The sequence below is a fragment of the Crocodylus siamensis genome, chromosome 10 (genome assembly GCF_052110815.1).
Source record: "Crocodylus siamensis isolate JL-2025a chromosome 10, ASM5211081v1, whole genome shotgun sequence".
NCBI classification, from domain to species: Eukaryota; Metazoa; Chordata; order Crocodylia; family Crocodylidae; genus Crocodylus; species Crocodylus siamensis.
In genome coordinates this window covers 55,208,814-55,227,230 of record NC_143404.1, presented here as the reverse complement: position 1 = coordinate 55,227,230, position 18,417 = coordinate 55,208,814, and positions in this window count along the sequence as shown.

The window sequence follows — 18,417 nt, the reverse complement described above, 5'->3', positions numbered from 1 at the left end:
CCACTTCCTTTATGAAAAAGGCTTAACCCCTAATATTATGAGACCACAGTGCATATCACATGGGCTTGGAAGTCACTATGTAGGAGAATATGCAAGGAACAGCCACTGGTCCTTTAATTTTTTTTTTTTTTGTAGCTCTCTTGTGCCCTCTGAACTTCTGTAGTTTCCCTGGCTATGGCTTGTCTGATCCTGTTACAGTTTCGAATGTGATCTGATTCCTGGGGGGATAGTTTTTTTCCTGGGTAATTTCTCTGCTCAGCTTTATACTCTCATTAGTCATTTGCAGTAAACTTACTGAATTTCAGTTTTTATTTCTTTGCAAAAATACATCCAGGAGGCCCAGAAACTGTCTGTAGAAGGACCATGAAACAGGTTAGGGGCTGGGGAAGAAATACTATTGTGCAAGGAAAGGGAACCAAAGCTAGCTTGGGAAGCAGGAGCCTGCCAAGCTGAAAATAAAGTCAGCCTTAGAGATTCATTCCCTTGCCTGGTGGCAAAGCTGGAAAAGAGCTTCTATCCAGCCGAGGCTGCATTCCACCTCTCAGCACAAACTCCCGAGAAAATGGGTAGTATAAGTGGAATTAATGCAGTGTTTCTTAGAAAGAAGATATAACATATAAGCTGCACAGGAGATCCTGCCTCACTTTTTTCCTTTTCCTTCTCTTTGCTGTGAAGCCTCTTCATCACTCAGTAAATAATTGGTTGGAAAAATTACGCAAGAAGAGGACTTAAGGTCTCTTGAGGACAGTCAGGATAAATGCCTCTTAGGAGAGAGGATTAAAAATTCAAATAATTACTGGGACAACACAAATTCAAGGGGAAAATGAGGTGCTTTTTAGACAACAGAAAAGGTAATTAGCCACAGAACAATTTACCCAGGAATGTGACAGAACCTCTTCTCTGCCGCTTAGTATCGCCAAAAGAGACTGTAAAACTTTTGAATGTGCCTAGGTGATTTAGGGACCAAAGTCACATTTAAAAAAAGTATTAAGGTGCTGAGATTTTAGATTAGTAAAGGTGGTCATATTTTTTGCCTGAATGGAGTGAGATGTGCAAAAGCAAAGCTCTTCTGCTCCCACTTAGAGCAATGGAGCTCTTCCAGGTACTAAGCACCTTTGAAATTCAGGTAGATTTTCCATGATGAGCTTTTGACCTTTAGCAGATTAATCCCACTGATTTCCAGAGGCACACAAGCTCCTGAAGGCCTGATTTTAAGTTACTTAGGCACCTAAAGAAGATAGGTGTTTAATGAAATTTTCAGAAGCACCTAAGTACCTCAACTCCCATGGTTGCCCACTAGTCTTAAATCTTTAAAGCCCTGTAATTGTATTAGTTCTTACCTATTGCAAACTACTGTTTACTGAAGCTAAGATCGCGGGGACAAAGTTTAAGTGCTTAAGAATAGGAACTCCATTTCAATATATTATTAAATTGTAACCCTCCACACAAGTGATGCCAAATAACAATGAGAAACTGGCAGGAGATGAGACATAATTGGAGGGAGAAAGGAAGAAACTGGAAGCAGAATTACAGGCAGAGACCAAAAGGAATAGCTGAAGGAAATTCAGAGACCTCTTATTCTCTCTCCCCTGCCAATCTGCTCCTTGCCTCTCCTCAGTCACAGGCGAAAAGCTGTTCAGGTCATGGCAACCGCAACAAGTCTCAATCATGTGATCTTAGGTACTAGTAGGAAGATAAAGGAGACAGAAGAAAAAGCAGAGAAAGAAGGCTGTCATATTTCTGTGGGTATTACCATGCTGCATGTGCTGTTCATAAAATATTTATTGCAGTTGATGGCTTGATTCAGGATTCAACATCTCACCTAGTTTTAGTTACTTCCCTTGGCTTTCTCATTTTCTTTCTTTCCCTGCTCCCTAGTTTTAACCCAGAGCTAATGTACCAACAATAACACCCAAAGATCAGTTTATTTGGGGTGGGTAATAATGTCTAGCATGCTGAGGCAAATCTACTTAGAAAGCAACTTTTTCCCTAGTCAGCTACACCTTACCAGTGATTGTTACACTTCTCTTTTGTTGCTGTTTTTTTGTTTTTAATTCCTTTCCTTTTGCTAATTATCACAATGTTAGTGTGTAAGCAGAAGGGTCCAGTTACCTATCTGGCCTGTATCTGCAGCTGGTATAAATGGGTCCAGATGATGATGGAGTTAAACCCATCTTTACACCAGCTGAAACTCTGCCCAAGTACTTACTTGCATGACACCAGCACTTCAGTAAATGTAACTTTCCTGATCAAATCACACCTGCTTCACAAGGGGGCAACATGATCCACTGCAAAAACAAAACTGTTTCCACCAGAATCTGGATACCATAAAAGAGTCTGACCAGTTGTGTGCATTTCCCTTTCTTGCTAATGGAAACACTAGAGAAATTTGTCTTGGTATTTTGCTTTTTCCACATAATTGTGCTCAAGGAATAGCATCAACACATCCAGCAATTATAGGCCTAAAAATAATCATTGGCAGCCAGTTTGTTCTGATAAAAGTAGCTCAGACTCCTATCCCCAATGCACCACGTGTCTTGCCTGAAGCACAGAGCATTTGGCCAAGTCCCAGAGGCAGTCAAGTGAAAGGGTCTCACCTGCTACCTGCAATCAATCCTTGCCTAGAGTGTCAAGCCGACCTCACTGGGGGTCACTCAGCAAGGCAGATCCATTGCTCTCTGTTTGTCAGGGGGGGAATCGGTTCAATGCTTCCTGTAAGGGTCAGTGGCAAATGCTGGCAGTAATTTTCAGCTAGGTATGCTGGAGGAGGAGGAGGGAGCCTGAGGCACTACTGGCTTCAATAAATACTTAAGGAATTTAACAACCTGGTGCAGCCTCTGCATCAGTGCACGATGATGATGTGATGGAACTCGTGCACAATATAGCAAGTACCTCTGTCATTAAACATTGCTGCTGCAGTGAGCAACAGAGCAGCTGAGCTGCTCTGCAGAATTGAATATGCATACGCTGAGTATCTATAATCTATCAGATTCATTCAGATTATTCAGGTAGGCACAAACTAGCACCATCAGTGTCCTACATGCATAGAACTGTACTGACATGTGTCAATGGAAAATTAAAGCAAATAGCAATGTTCAAGCATAAATTGCTCAACATCACAATAAAAGCATCGCTCATGCCTGGTCACTTTAAATAAAGTTGAATCATGCAATATTTATAGGCCTGCAGGGCAAGTGAGGGACTTATTTTATCAGATAATTAGACCTTTTCTTTTTTTTTAAACTTTGTAACCTTCCAGGGACAGAATTGAAGAGTTAGGTACCATTTTTGCAAAAAGTGCAGGCAAAAATAACTGTTCTTTTGGCCAAATTCTGATTCAGATTAGAAGAGATCTGGCTTTCAATACCCAGCTGGAACATGGACTTCCTTTCTTCCCTCAGGCAAACTACTTAAACTATATGGCTTCCCTCGCAATCACAGTTCCACAACAGAAACTAAATCCTACCCACTCAGTCCCTCTTGGTTGCACCATAAACCAGCAAATAGAATAGGTGGCTCAGGAGAGGTCCTGAGTAGGTTGGAGCAGACCTGAATATCCCCCAGCACTGCTCACTGGTTCCCCTGAGATGCTGGGGATGGCCCAAGGATATACGTTGACATGCCCTTAATCTATCCTGTTCCTGAGTTCTGCATCTAGAAGTGAGGATAACAGTATGTCCTGCTCTTAACAGGTAAATGCATTAGTATTTGCTTAATGATCACATGCTGTGTTGACAGGAGTCATATATGTACCTGGATAAATTCATGCCACCTGGATGCCTAACACACTTAAGATGAGCTGTCCTGATGTGTATTAATTATTTGGACTTGGAGAAGTGGATTGAAAATGAGACAACATCAACAGCTGTTTATACCCAAGACCAGTGTATTTTGCATGGTGACCACATGCCTATAGAAGGAAAGAATTGTTAACGTAGGAATATGCATATTGACTAATTATGGTAATCCGCACACCTGAACAGTAAATGAGAGGGGTGGGGTCTTGCTTTCACCAAGCATTGGCCTACAGCCCGGCCCCACTTTACGATTAATAATTAATTAGTAATAATCAGACAACACATAAGAAGAGGGGTAATAATAGCAACTGTATTCAACAACAATCAAAGCAACTAATTAATAGCAGCAACAACGATGACGTATCAATATCAATGACAACAATATACATAGAGAGACAGCTACCAAAGAGGATGCTAGAAGAGCACATCTTATCTCTCAGATGTGGTCAGCACTCAGTTGCTGCAGCCACACCACTCACACAGACACACTCTCTCAACAACTCACTGGACCACGCCAGCCTTTGGCTGCCCAGACCCTCCAGCCACAGATGCTCCAGACTCAACCAGCCGCCGACTGTCCTAGCACCTGCTCAACACGTACTGGATACACTCACACGCTGGACCACGTTGTGCTCTGGCCTCCCAGGCTCTTGGACACGATGCCCCAAGCGCGCACTCACCAGTTGCATTGCTGGGAGGAGAGAGTGATCTCTCAGCTCCTCGCTCACTCTTGCAGGCACACCTGGGGAACAACATCCATATGCAGGAGAACACAGAGCCCTCAGATCTGTGCTCCTTGATACTCATCCATGAAGGACTCCTGTCCATCACGTCAGCAACCAAACATGTATGCACACAACACTCATTGCTACACATGTCCCTCATCTTTGGTGCACTTGGCACCTCACCTGTCAGTCCTGAGGTAAACATTACATTTACCTTACGGGCTTTTCCTCCAGACAGGGATATCATTATGCATGCTCGGACCTGAAACTAGGTCATGACATTGAAGTTCAGAAGTTCACTGACTCTGGATCTTTTTGACTTCAAGTCAATCTGAGCATGTATAAACTAGTCAGGCCAGGGGACACTGTGACCTCTAGTCCACCTTTTCTCAACCCATGGGTCATGACCCAAAAGCAGGTCGCAAGAATATATGGAAGGGTCACAAACAAACTTTAAAAATAGATCATATTTTGCATACATTTTGAAAAAAATAGATGCTGTTTGTGTTTCACCATATGTTAATAGTGTGCATACTAATAAACAGGGATCTAGGTTTTTTGTTTGCCTTGGAAAAATGTGGATTTTCTCCTTTAAAGAGCTGCGGTACAGCTGCGGCCCAGCATACAAGTAGCTGGTGGCTGGAGGTGGTGAGGGCAGTGCAACCCCCCTGCCCATTACTCCTCACCCTGATGGCAGCACAGCTGGTGCAGGGGTCCCAGTGACAATAAAACTGTTGAGGGACAACAGTTTGGGAGTGAAGGGCACCAGCAGGGCTGTGGGGCGTGGGGGGGCTGTGGGTTGGGAGTGAGGGGCACCAACAGGGCCAGGGGGCTGTTTTCTATTTAAACTATTTACTGGGTCAGGACTGGCCATTGATGTTTACAGATGGGTCCTGGTATGAAAAAGGTTGAGAACCAGCGCACTAGTATATAGGATAACTCTACAGAAGATGATAAAGTTACACTGGGGAAGTGGAAAAAGATTAGGCCTGATGCAGTCCATCAGAGGATAAATGGATCTGATTTACCCAGATAGAACAAGGACGAAAGAGTACAAATTAAAGTAGCAGGTGGTCTACTTAACCCTTAGGTTAGCTCAGTTTCCTGATGAACTTTCTTTCTGTAGGTGAATTATATAAGACTAGAGTCCCCAACCATACAGCTGGCCACGGTGAGGAAAGGTGTACTTGAGGGTTAGGTTCACATTAGCAAGTGTGTACATTTCTGAGGGAATATAAACTGGTGAGACAAAATTTGAAGAAGCCAGAAGAAAGTGTAAATTACAGCAACTTTTGACTTGTCTATATTAATTTCCTAAATGAAGCTATGCCTGTTTTACAAAGGTTTAGCCATTTTAAGTGTGTCAAGTTGGCATCACTGGAGCTTGATCTATTTTGCATTGATTTAAACGTACCACTGTGATTTATAGACTAGGTCATGATCTCTTATAGACTTACTTCTACTCCATCTGTATTTGGCTGTTAAGGAAGAAATCCACAAATATATTTGTTCTTAATGTGGATTGGGATGATTTTAATTACGGATGCCAAGGGGCTGCACTGTCAGCATCCGACTGGCACCAGGCATTATACAGATTAGACAATGCAATATTGATTCCCTCCATCCCTCCCTTATCACAATGCTGTGATGATACCACCTTAAAAGTACACAGAGTGAACCAGAAGGAAGAAAGAAATGAAATTCACACTTGACTAAGGAGATACAGTAATTCATGATGTTTCATTAGAGAATATCTCCATTATGAGTACGACATTTACATTCATGACTGAGCAGAGAGATAACTTATGAGTGAGTTATCTCTTCTGTCTTCACAAGTGAAGATTAATGTCATAAGTGATCACCAATCATGTATTATATACATACACACAGTCACACATACACAACACACATTATTTTTCTCTCTCATGTTCTTTAGGAGTAAAAGTGCTTTCAGTAACAGTTTGGGGGAAAAAGAAGTTGCTGAATGCTGTCAAATTTTGAACAAATTATATGACAAGTTTTTCAATTAAATAGCCTAATAATAGGAGTGTGTCAAATTAGAAAAAATAGTCTATGATAAGCCACTACATACATGCTTTATTTAATAGTAAGTATATGCATAGTGCAGGGGCACAATTTTCAGTTGTTTGATCTCACTCTGTGCATATGAGCAAGATAATAGGAGAAAGATCATTTTCTGTCACCTTTCTGCTCTCTTAATTCTGGGCTGAGTAGGGGCCTAAACAGCTCCTGAGTGTTAGTTACAGCAGACCTGAATACTCTAAATTATACCATCTACAATCATTGGTAGCATCTGCTAAATCACAGTAAACTTTGCCTTGGCCCCTGCTACCACATGTACCAAACATGGAAGGTGGTGAAGAAGAAAACAGTGCCAATTTTGTGCCACTTGAGAATTTCTCTGAGAGCTTTCTGGCTGCTTTGAACAAAGTAGCTGTGGCTTATGGTTGAGCTGGAATAGTCTGAGATGCACTTATAGTGAAAATCCATTTATAGCATTGTATAATGAAAGTGCATAATAAATACAATTTATTATATGGCTCTGAAATTCATTACTGGGCTTTCACCTATGAGCTTTCAGATTTATAGACACTGGGATCCTTGGCCAAAGGGTGCTATGCAAGTACAAATATTACTACTATTGGAAAGGTTCTCTTGGTTTATCCAGTCCATCCTCATGTATTCCCGCAAATGGACAGGCAGGTTAAATGATTTGATACAAAAATTCACTGCCCTGCATTGTCCAATATGACTGATGTCTCCTAAATTATCTCCTTGCCTGTGCTTTTCATCTTAATTGAATAGGCTGGCTGGATCACACATACATTTAAAATGGACCAGAATTGTATTATTCCAGCCAACGCACATTCATGCATACACAATTGGACACAGATTTGTCATCTTCTGTGGCAAAAGCACTGGCACCGACAAGTTCAAATCAGGGAGTTGCTCGAGCCGCTCTTCTATACAAGTGCACTAAAGAAACGAGGCCTCCATTTCAGGTAGCTGAGAAATGGCCACGAGAGTTTTTTTTTTGTTTTTGTTGTCAAGTTGCCCAGTATTTATTTTAAGCGTGTGAGTTTGAAAACAACACAAAACAAATACAGGATCATTTTCATTAAAGATTTATTAGCACCCTTAATCTTGTGATAGTCAAGACGATGAAACAATCCACAGAATGTGGGCGAGAACAAACAAGTCTGAAGCAGTTAATGGAGGTCTGCCAGTATCCTCCAAGTCAGAATCCGGCCCAGCGACATATGCTTCCATTGCAGTGCCATGCTGTCTAGAGGTAACCAGAAGGCGAGATAAATTGCCTGACTGCAAGTCCAGGGTAATGGACACAGCTTCTAATACCCAATACACCTCAGTTAAAGCCAGGCCAGTAATTTGTGTATGGCACTCCGTTCTGCTGCATAGATTCACCTTACATCTCTATTCCACAACAATTATATAACCACGTATCAGCACATTTGTGCATAGACAGCTGGAGTCAAGCTGATGTAGTTTCTACAAACTACTTTTGAAAACTATGCTCCACCAATGTTCAGTGTCCTGTCTACAGATGTCTAAGCCAAGTTTCCCGCATCAGCCAACTGCAGTGGGAGACTACTCCCTATTTAATAGGGCTATCTCCAGTGGGAGGAGGGGTCAGAGGCTCTGAACACTTTTCCTGTGTGAAATTAATTGAGCTCCAAGGGTCAGCAGGTTACGGGTAGGCTCATTATGACAAATGATTTCTGTTCGAGTAAAAAGACCTTTGGGGTCATTTCAGAATTCTGCCTAAATTTTGTAATTACGATTGCCTCAGGCCTTAAGCAAACAAAGGCACTACAACATGAGGAAAAGAGGCAGCCTGGAGATTAGGGAGTGTGGAAAAACAAAGTTACATAGATTAGCAAGACAGGGTTTTGGCTGGAGCTATAAAAAAAAAAACCTCCTTGAGCAGCAAAACAGGCCCGGAGCTGAGCTGGTACCTCAGTGGGGAAAGATCTCAGGTCTAAAGAAAGACTTCCTATTCCTTAGGTGGTTACAACAAATAGGAATAACTTCCAGCTGGGAAAAACTCACCACAGTTCCTATTGACCCTGCCTCTGCCAGCTCATAACTTGTGCAGAGAGGCGCTCTATAAGGTGCCAGCAGCAGCAAAATCACAGGAAGAGGCTGGGACCCCCTGGGCACTGACTTGTGGGGTGGGGGTGTAAAAGAGCAGCCCCCAGGCTATTGGCCTGGCTGCCAGCAACCAAGCTGAGCTGTTTGGCGTTGTTGCCTCCCAGGCCATGGGCCTGCCCCTGCCTTCTGGCTGACTTCAGACTAACATGACTGTCTCTGCACAATTCTTAGTGAACCTACCGCCCCGAGAGGCTTTCTTTTTTTAAACTCAGAAGAGATGGTGCACATGCACACACCATCTCTTACTTGTGGAGTTATTAGTCACATTATGTATTTGAATGTGGCTGAGACACAGTCCTGATTGAGAAACTGAACTGAGGAAATTGTGAGCTAGATTTTAGCCTCTAATAAGGTGTACCACTATTGAGAGCCAGGAAAAAAGGGGCTGTGGAAGGATTAGTTTAACTAATTATCATTTTACTTAAACCTGCACGCAGTCTTTCTGCAGAAGCTCTGATTATTAGCTTAGGTGCATATAGCCATTGACTGCATGCAGTCTACAGTCACACGGCAGACTTTAAGCTGTATGAACGTAGAGCGGGAGTGATGCGTACAGGCATTTGTTGCTCCTGGGAGTTGCATGGGGAAATCACTTTAAGTAACTCAGGGTGAGGGAAAGGGCAGGCAGGATTGAGGGAGGGCTAGTGGATCTGCAGGGGGTGGGCGATCCCTGAAGGGGGTTACTGGGTAGTCTGCAGGACGGCAGAGGGTTAAAAATAGCCTAGTTAGGGTTGGGGGTGGGGGGCAGGAAGAGCACAGCCCCAGGCCTGGGGAAGCAACGGCTTTCCCAGCCCTGGGGCTGCACTCTGAACGTGTACAGTAGATTGGGTTAACCCATTTCCTATCTGTAAGGTGAAGTGGACATGAACCTGTTTGCTAAGCAAATATTTAAGAATAGCACACTATTTCCTCCCTGCCTGGTAGGACGCAGTAAAATGACAACTGCTAATGATACTGAAAGGAGTAACTTAGAGAACTGCTATGGGTGACTTACATGGTACAAGTATGCCTGTGATTTTTGTCTATGAATAAAGATGATCTCACTTGGTTTTGGGTTTCACAGGCAATGCATTTGACAACGTGTGATGATATTATTTATAGTGTTCTTCCTGCGTTGCTCCATAAAAATGATATCCAGATAGCTTGGCTACATCTTTCTTTTTAGCTATTTTGGATTTTCAAATTGAATCGGAAACTCAGCTCTAGGTATGTAATTCCAAGGGGAAGGTTTATGGGATGTATTTCAGCCTACGTTCCTCAAAGACAGAGAATGAGGAGGTGGACAATACTATGCAACATTCAAGAATGGATGGTGTGGTGTGACAGGATGGTAACTTGGAAGTCCCTTTTTGAATACAGACTTTCTCTAGAGGCTTTGGCTATTAATTAGGCCCAGTTTTTTATAACTGCACAATTCAGTAACATGGCTTACCTACTCATATCATTACGGTGATCGTGTTCACAGTCACAGCAATCATACCATCAGTTCAACATCTAGCTGGTTCAACATCCTGAACTGTCACCTAAGCAGCATTTCCAGATACTGTTTTTGGCTGAATATCTCCAGTAATATTTAATAAGAGGCAGTAGTTTTCTCTGGCAGGGGAATAGACTGTGCTCCAATAAGTCTTTCCCATCACTCCCAAGAAGTTGTGTATCTCAGAGAGTGACTGACAAGAATGTCCCTATTGTGATGATCCAACACTGAAAACAAGCAAGCACACAAACAAACAAACACTGTGAAGGCAGACATTTCTAGTTTGATCCCAAGGGAGAAGTTGCTTTCCTGATTACATATAATATGCACTATGTACGCTTTTAGTGTACCCAGGAATTCTAATAAAACTCTCAAGAGGATTATATAGTTCACTGGACTGCAGCCAAAACCTGTCATACTTAAAGTGCAGTTCTACTCTGAAAAGTGACTCTGTCAAAATGGCATCATTTGGTTTCGTGTTTATAGTATCTTAATGACTCTGCATCAAATGTGCTCAGTTTACAAGTGAAAAGGTTTGATTTGCTTTGTTTTTTCTGACTACCTGACCTGCAAACTTGTGACTGGGATTTGAGAGTAAAGTTTTTTTTACCAGCCATATTATCCTCTTTGTTAGACTTCTGCAACACCAGATCTTCAGGGAATGTCTTGTATGACTCTCATTCATATCTACTGATATCTTTATATTTGCACAAGTGTAAATGATTGGAGATTAGTGAACAATTTAGGCATTGATATACAGGAATACCACCAGCTCATTGTCTCTCTGCTTTGATGTCTCATCGGGACTAATAGGAATTAAAAACAGCGATGAATATTTATGGTAGTACCTGAAGAGAGCAGATTTAATATGAAATTATATAATTCAGTAGAAATACTGTGGGATGGTTTTAAAAACTAACCTAGTGGTCCAATTAAATTCTGGACATAGGCTGTTAGATTAATAACAGAATCCTGTTGATCTGAGGGTCTGACCCAAATCCCACTTAAACTCAGTACAGAGAAAGATGCCTGTTGATTTCAGATAGCTTTGGACCAGGCCTTTCGTTCCAGTCGAATTTTAAAGAGGTTTTCCATAATAAAGGGAATATAAGGTATTTCCATATCTTGGAAGACAGTTGTCATATTAGTGTATTATTCAACAGGACTTTCCAGCTTCTAAGCGGCCAGAGGCTTCATGTGGTATAGGGGGCTCATGAGGGTCCTTGGGCTGCGGCCACACCCTGCTGCACCACACACGGGCACTGCACCACCTCAGTTCCCTCACTGCAACACATCATGGGCTGCCCTGGCACTGTGGGTTGGAGCAGGAAGCAAAAGCTGAGGAAGGGAAGGGAAGCTTAGGAGATCCCAGTTGTAGCAGCAGCCAAAGTAATAGGACAAGCAGCAAGGGCTACATATTAGCCCCACACAGGTTGCATACAGCCCACAGGCTGCCAGTTGGACACCCCTGATTTAGACAAAGAAAAAACTTCCATATCTCCAATTCCATCATGGGATACATATAGATAAATACATATTTTTTTAAAAAATGGTACCCTGGTGTGCATGTGTATGTGCATATATGTATGCATGCAGACTGTTAACTGCTTTGAAATGAAGTTGCTATAAATCTAATATATTACTGTTATCTTATGTCAACCTGTAAACAGGATACATCTAATTATCCTTCTATCTTCTTTTAACTCCACCACGATCCGCTGGCTGGGAAATTGGCTCTGTGGTCGGACCTAGAGGGTTGTAATTGATGGCAGTCACTCATCGTGGTGCCCTGTGACCAGTGGGGTCCCTCAAGGCTCTGTCCTGGGACCCATACTGTTCAACATCTTCATTAATGATGTGGACATTGGAGTCAGGAGTGGACTGGCCAAGTTCACCGATGACACCAAATTTTGGGGCAAAGCATCCACGCCAGAAGATAGGCGGGTGATCCAGGCTGACCTGGACAAGCTCAGCAAATGGGCAAACGGGAACCTGATGGTGTTTAACACCGAAAAATGCAAGGTTCTCCACCTTGGGAGGAAAAACCTGCAGATTCCTTATAGGCTTGGCAGTTCTACGTTGGATAGCACTACAGAAGAAAGAGACTTGGGGGTCATCATTGACCACAAGATGAACACAAGCCTGCAATGCGATGCTGTGGCTAGTAAAGCAACCAAAACACTGGCTTGCATCCATAGATGCTTCTCAAGCAAATCCCGGGACGTCATTCTCCCCTTGTACTCGGCCTTGGTGAGGCCGCAGCTGGAGTATTGCATCCAGTTTTGGGCTCCACAATTCAAAAAGGATGTGGAGAAGCTTGAGAGAGTCCAGAGGAGAGCCACACACGTGATCAGAGGTCAGGAAAACAGATCTTATGATGACAGGCTGAGAGCCATGGGACTCTTTAGCCTGGAAAAGCGTAGGCTCAGGGGTGATCTGATGGCCACCTATAAGTTTATCAGGGGTGACCACCAGGATCTGGGGGAACGTCTGTTCACCAGAGCGCCCCAAGGGACGACGAGGTCGAATGGTCACAAACTCCTGCAAGACTGTTTCAGGCTGGACATAAGGAAGAATTTCTTTACTGTCCGAGCCCCCAAGGTCTGGAACAGCCTGCCGGCAGAGGTGGTTCAAGCACCTACATTGAACGCCTTCAAGAGTAAATTGGATGCTTATCTTGCTGGGATTCTATAACCCCAGCTGATTTCCTGCCCTTTGGGCAGGGGGCTGGACTTGATGATCTCCCGAGGTCCCTTCCAGCCCTAATGTCTATGAAATCTATGAAACTGAGTGCTCTTTGGGGCATGGATTGTCACTTGCTATATATTTGAACAGTGCCTATGCATATGTAATAAAAAGACAGCCCTTTCCCCAAAGAGCTTTAAATTAGAGCTAGTTGAAAGCCAGAGAAATAATATTGCACCAAAAAAAATAAAGTTTTGTTCAATGGCATTTCAAAAAGCACCCATTTTTCATTTACCTGAAACTTTTTTGATTTTTTTTTTAATTTTCAGCTTCATTCTTTTCTGTTTTGTTTTTAGATTTTTACCGTTTTATTGTTGTTTTTGCTTAGCCCTGTTTCTGTATTCTTCCTCTCTCTCCCTCCTCTGCCCTTATTTTTTTCAGAGAACATGTATAAACTGGGAAAAAGAATCCCCCTCTCCGCTTTCCCTAAATCATTTTTCATTTACAGCTCCACTGCGTGGGAAAACAGAGCATTTCAAAAAAGAAAAATTTTGGTGACAATATCCCACTTTAAAAAGACCATTTGGTTGGGGATGATCTAGATGTAGCTATACCTATGTTTTACTATGGGCATTTTGCATGCTTCTGGGTTTTGCTGGTTGTTCCTACTGCCCTATGCCCCAACCTCTTTTTCTGCTACATGGGTCAGAGTGTTTTTAACCCTTCCTCAGAGGCACTGGATATTAGCTACAGCCAAAGCTGGGAACTTTAACTGGGGTCTGCCAATGCTCCTGCTGGGACCAAAGCTGGAAGGTCCTGGCTAGAGCATCTCGCTTGCCCCTCTGCTTAGAGTCAGACCAGTAGCCGTATTTGGGGTCAGGAAGGAATTTAACCCCGTGGTCAAGTTGGTATAGGCTGGCTGCATCTACATGGGACTCTGACTGCACAGTAACTTGTTACCACTGCACAGTAGCTTGTTACTACTATGCACTTGTTGAATGGCACAACACTTTTGTATGCAAGTACTAAATGACTGCACAGTAACAACTGCACAGTCAGCGTCACTTGTAGATGTGGCCACTGCGTTGGGCGTCAACCTGTCATAGGTTAAACTGTTAGGTCTGTGTTGTGTCAGCATTGATAATAGTCTTATACAGAGTTATGGAGCATATACGATGGTTTGGATGATACTGCCTCAGGCAGGGGGTTGGACTGATGACCATTGGAGGTCCCTTCCAGCCCTATTTCTCTATGACTCTACCCCTCACCCTTTGTACTTCAAACTTTGCAGTTTACAGTCTAAGGAAAAGCAAAAGGTGAATAAAAGAATAGGAGAAAGGTGGGATAACAGTGAAACAAGTGTGAAACAGATAAGCAATGATCTTAGCACACTGACTGACTTGCCACAGTCAAGTGTTTTGTAGGCTTCACAGCAGAGGATACAATTTTAAGAACTTTGGATAAAATACTGAGATTTTAAACTGTGTTTGCACAATAAAGTCCTGTTCCCTGACTGGCTATGTTGGTACTGCCATGATACAAATTATGGCAATGACAATGATAGTGGAATCCTGACTCCAATGAAGCTAATGGGAGTGCAGTCGTGGATTTTAATGGGATGAGAGAGTCATGCAATAACCTGCAATATCCTGTTGAAAACATACACAATCTAGTTATGCTCACTGAAGACTGCTCCTTCTAGCTTCTTTTGGTAGCCAAGCAATGGATTATTCAAATTTCCATTCTGAGTGCTTAGGCAGGCCTTGTATAGGGAAGGATGGTCAAAATCTGCAGTGTTCAATAAATGGCTACCTCTACCTCTAAATGGATTTTGTTTTGTTTTGTTTTGTTATTTATTTATTTATTTATTTATTATTTTAAAAGGGATTCCTTATCTTCATCTCTCCTTTATATTCCAACAACCCCAGCTGGAAACCTTCTAGGCCTTTTTAAAACAGGATTAAAAAGGCAGTTTTCTGCATTAGCACAGCTCAAAAGGATAACCTCAGCTCTTTTCTCTGCCAGCCAGCTTTTTAATCCCAAATCACATGTCACTTCAAATTATGAATATGATTTTCATGTCCCCCTCAGGCCTAAATTTCACCCAAGTAAATCCTCTCATTCAGCAGCAGGAGAAATGTGTCAAAAGCAGTGATCTTCAAGCACCAAGAGTGCTCTGGGAGAGATCAAACTGTCCCAGCCTGAACTCTCTGAGTGCCAGGCATCTTTCTCCCTCTTGCTTATTGTTGTTGACACCCTCCCAACTCCAATCCCCTCCTCCTCTCCACATCCAAGACAGAAAGCCTAGGAGGGCAGAACTGAGCAGGGAGGGGAGCTCCTTCCTAGCTCTGACTGTTCTGGGTCTGACTGCTACTTCATGCAGGAGGGGCAGGGGGGAACAAAGATGGATGCATGAACCAGTTCTGGGCGTTGATAAAGGAAATAACCCGACAAACTGCCGCTTTCTTTCATCTGTTGTTGCAGCACTGGAAGCGGACATTCAGCCAGTCAGAGGATTGCATTGCCTAAATGTCTTTCCTCAGAGTCAGTCAGGGTGGTGGCATATTCTGTGCTGAGAAGAGGGCTCTTCATAGTGTGAAGATAATATTCTTTTCCCCTTCAAAGTGTTTTACAAACATCAACTGATTTACAATAGCCCTGCCTAAGTAGGTTTCATCATAGTTTCTAGGGTCAGAAGGGACCTGAGCAGATCATCTAGTCCGACCCCCCCTGCCATGGCAGGAAAGAGTACTGGGGTCAAACGACTCCAGCAAGGTGTTCATCTAACCTGGTTTAAAGCTGGGAAACTGAGATGGAGATGAAGTTACCTCCCCAGGACTACAGAAGAAACTTGGACTCAGAGCTGGGAGCAGAGCAGAGGAATTCCTAACCCCTGCTCCTGTCCATATTAACACCATGGGAGTCTTAAATTCATTTAGTCTGTAGGAAAGGAGGTCCTGTTTTTTACAGGAACTTTGAGATTTTCAGACATGAAGCATGGTTAAGCTTCCTGCTTTCTTCTGTGGGAACCCCTCGTTGTTCTCCTTGAAAAGTCATGAAAGCTCCTGCAGAAGAGATAACTTTTAAGGAACACGGACAGTAAATATCCTCGTGTGTAGTGCCGTTTAGCTAGAAATATGAGAGTGTGTGCGACTCCCTGTCCCCTCATACAATGTCACTTTTGCATCTGACATCTATTAGTGGTGTTTTATAATAATTTCTGTACTAATCCTATTAATGAGAGGAGACTAGACACCTTCTTTACTTACTACAGTGATGGGTGCTGGATCAAATCCTGTAGCTCAGCATTGAAGCACTGCACATCCAGCAGAAATAATGGTGCAGCAGCAAAGAGGAGAACCTGAGGGGAAAACCAGGAGTAATGGCCATAAACTCCTGGAAGATTGATTCAGGCTCAACGTTAGGAAAAACTTCTTCACAGTTAGAGTGTGCAGACCGTGGAATAAGCTCCCGCCGGAGGTGGTGCAATCAATCACCTACCTTGGAAATCTTCAGGAGGATACTGGACGGTCACCTCACTGGGGTCACTGGACCCCAGTTGTCTTTCCTGCCTGGTGCAGGGGGCTGGACCCAGTGATCTTGCCAGGTCCCTTCCGGCCCCTGACAATCTATGAGTCTATAAGAATTTGCAGAATAATTTCCATAGGGATTACTGTTTGAAATATGAATGCTTCTCTGAAGAGAATTCAAGCTTACTCCAAACTTGTATTTCTTTGGTTAGGAAAACAGACTCATGAGAGCTTCCTGCTTCTAGACAAGTTTCCCTAGGGATAGTTCTCACATCTCACAAACTCACAAATATAGTTTTCATCTAACTGAATTAGAGATGTACAAATAATTGATTTTTCAGTTCTTCAGCAATTTAAAAAAAAATAAGAAAAAGAAAAAAAACTAAAACGTGCTTTGGAACAACCTGAAGTGAAGGCCTTTTTAAATGTTAGCAGATCTGGAGAGTAAAAAGCAAAACAAAACCACAACCAAGCAAAAACAAACAAACATCACTTTGGTTTCACCTTGGAGGCTAAATAAATGTTTTTATTTAAAAAAAGGAAAAATGATCTTGACCTGAAAATAGGAAATGCTTTAAATTTTCTTTCTTTTTTCTTCCTTTAAAGGAACCATTTGGTACAACTGAGCCAAATTTTAAAAGATGTCCTATTACACTTTCACTACAAAGACTATGAGATGAAGAACTGAACCCATTTCTACCCTGAATGGTATTAATCTTCTGAAAGAGTGAGATTTGGTTCCATTTTGGGAATAAAACAAAGTTTTGTTGTTTTTCATTTTTATTGTCTAATAACTAATCATTTTACATTTGTTTCTAAGCTATCAGTTTTGTATTGTTGGGACATCACTGTGTACATGTAAAAGTAGATGGGCCCCCTGAAGAAAAGGAATCAAATCTGAAAGCAGATGCCTAATCCTATACTTTAGACTGAATATGCACATTAGGACAAATTTTCCAAAGATCTCTCGGCCAGATTATCAGCAATCTTTGTCCACAATTGGGCCCAGTTTTTCAAAAGAAATCGACTGCTATTCAGAAAATATTCCACTTCTTATTTCAATATAACTAATCCATGAATTTCATTTTGGCAGGAGATGGTGAGCTTCCTTAATTGAAAACTCCCTAAAGACTGACATATTTTCTTGACTCATAGGGCAGGCAGTAATACACAGGCAAGTCACTTTAACATTGATCAGAAAGATAACAGTTCACTGCAGTTCTCACAGCCTTACTGAACTTCTAGTCATGGTAGTAGCTGTTGTGATGTTTATGCTTGTGCAATGAGAACGGGACCTTTGTTTCTTGACACACATTTAATGCCAATTAAGTCAACTGGGAAGAGTCCAAACCTTTTGTCTGAGGTAGGTATCGATGGTATATGACTTCTCTAAGTAACGATTTTCTTCAGGCGTCTTCAAAGCTCAGATACAGATGCTGGGTTTCAATTTCGTTGAAAAGTTTGTGGGTATCCAGTTCTGGTTTGAAACCCTCTGTATTCAGCATTCATTTGGTCATTTTTAATAATACATTCCAGGTTCCGTGGACAATAAAAAGGGAAAATATCTTGAAGAAAAGGTGTTGGCAGCTTGCAGGAAAGTCCAGAATTGTTTGATTTAAAAGTATTAAAGGGAAGATCTGAGGCCTAGCCAAAGGACCATGATAAGGAACAAGCCACAAAAGATTTATCGGGATAGCCTTTATTTTGAACACAGGGCCTTCCTCATAGGAGAAGAAGGCAGAGATGGAGGATTGGCATCAAGGAGGTTACAGATTATTCAAAACCACAGTGCACTGCATTTCATCCCAGGCATATTATGTGGCTTCATGGATACAGTGACAAAGCCATTTCCTATTTTATAATAAGCCCAGTAAACATTCTCATTTTGCAGAGTAGCTGGCACAATTATGGAAATGGAGAGAAAAGATCACCTTACCAGTCCACTACCTTCCCACAGCTCTTCAACCACAAGAGTTATTACAGAAAACACATTCTTCACAACTTTCCCA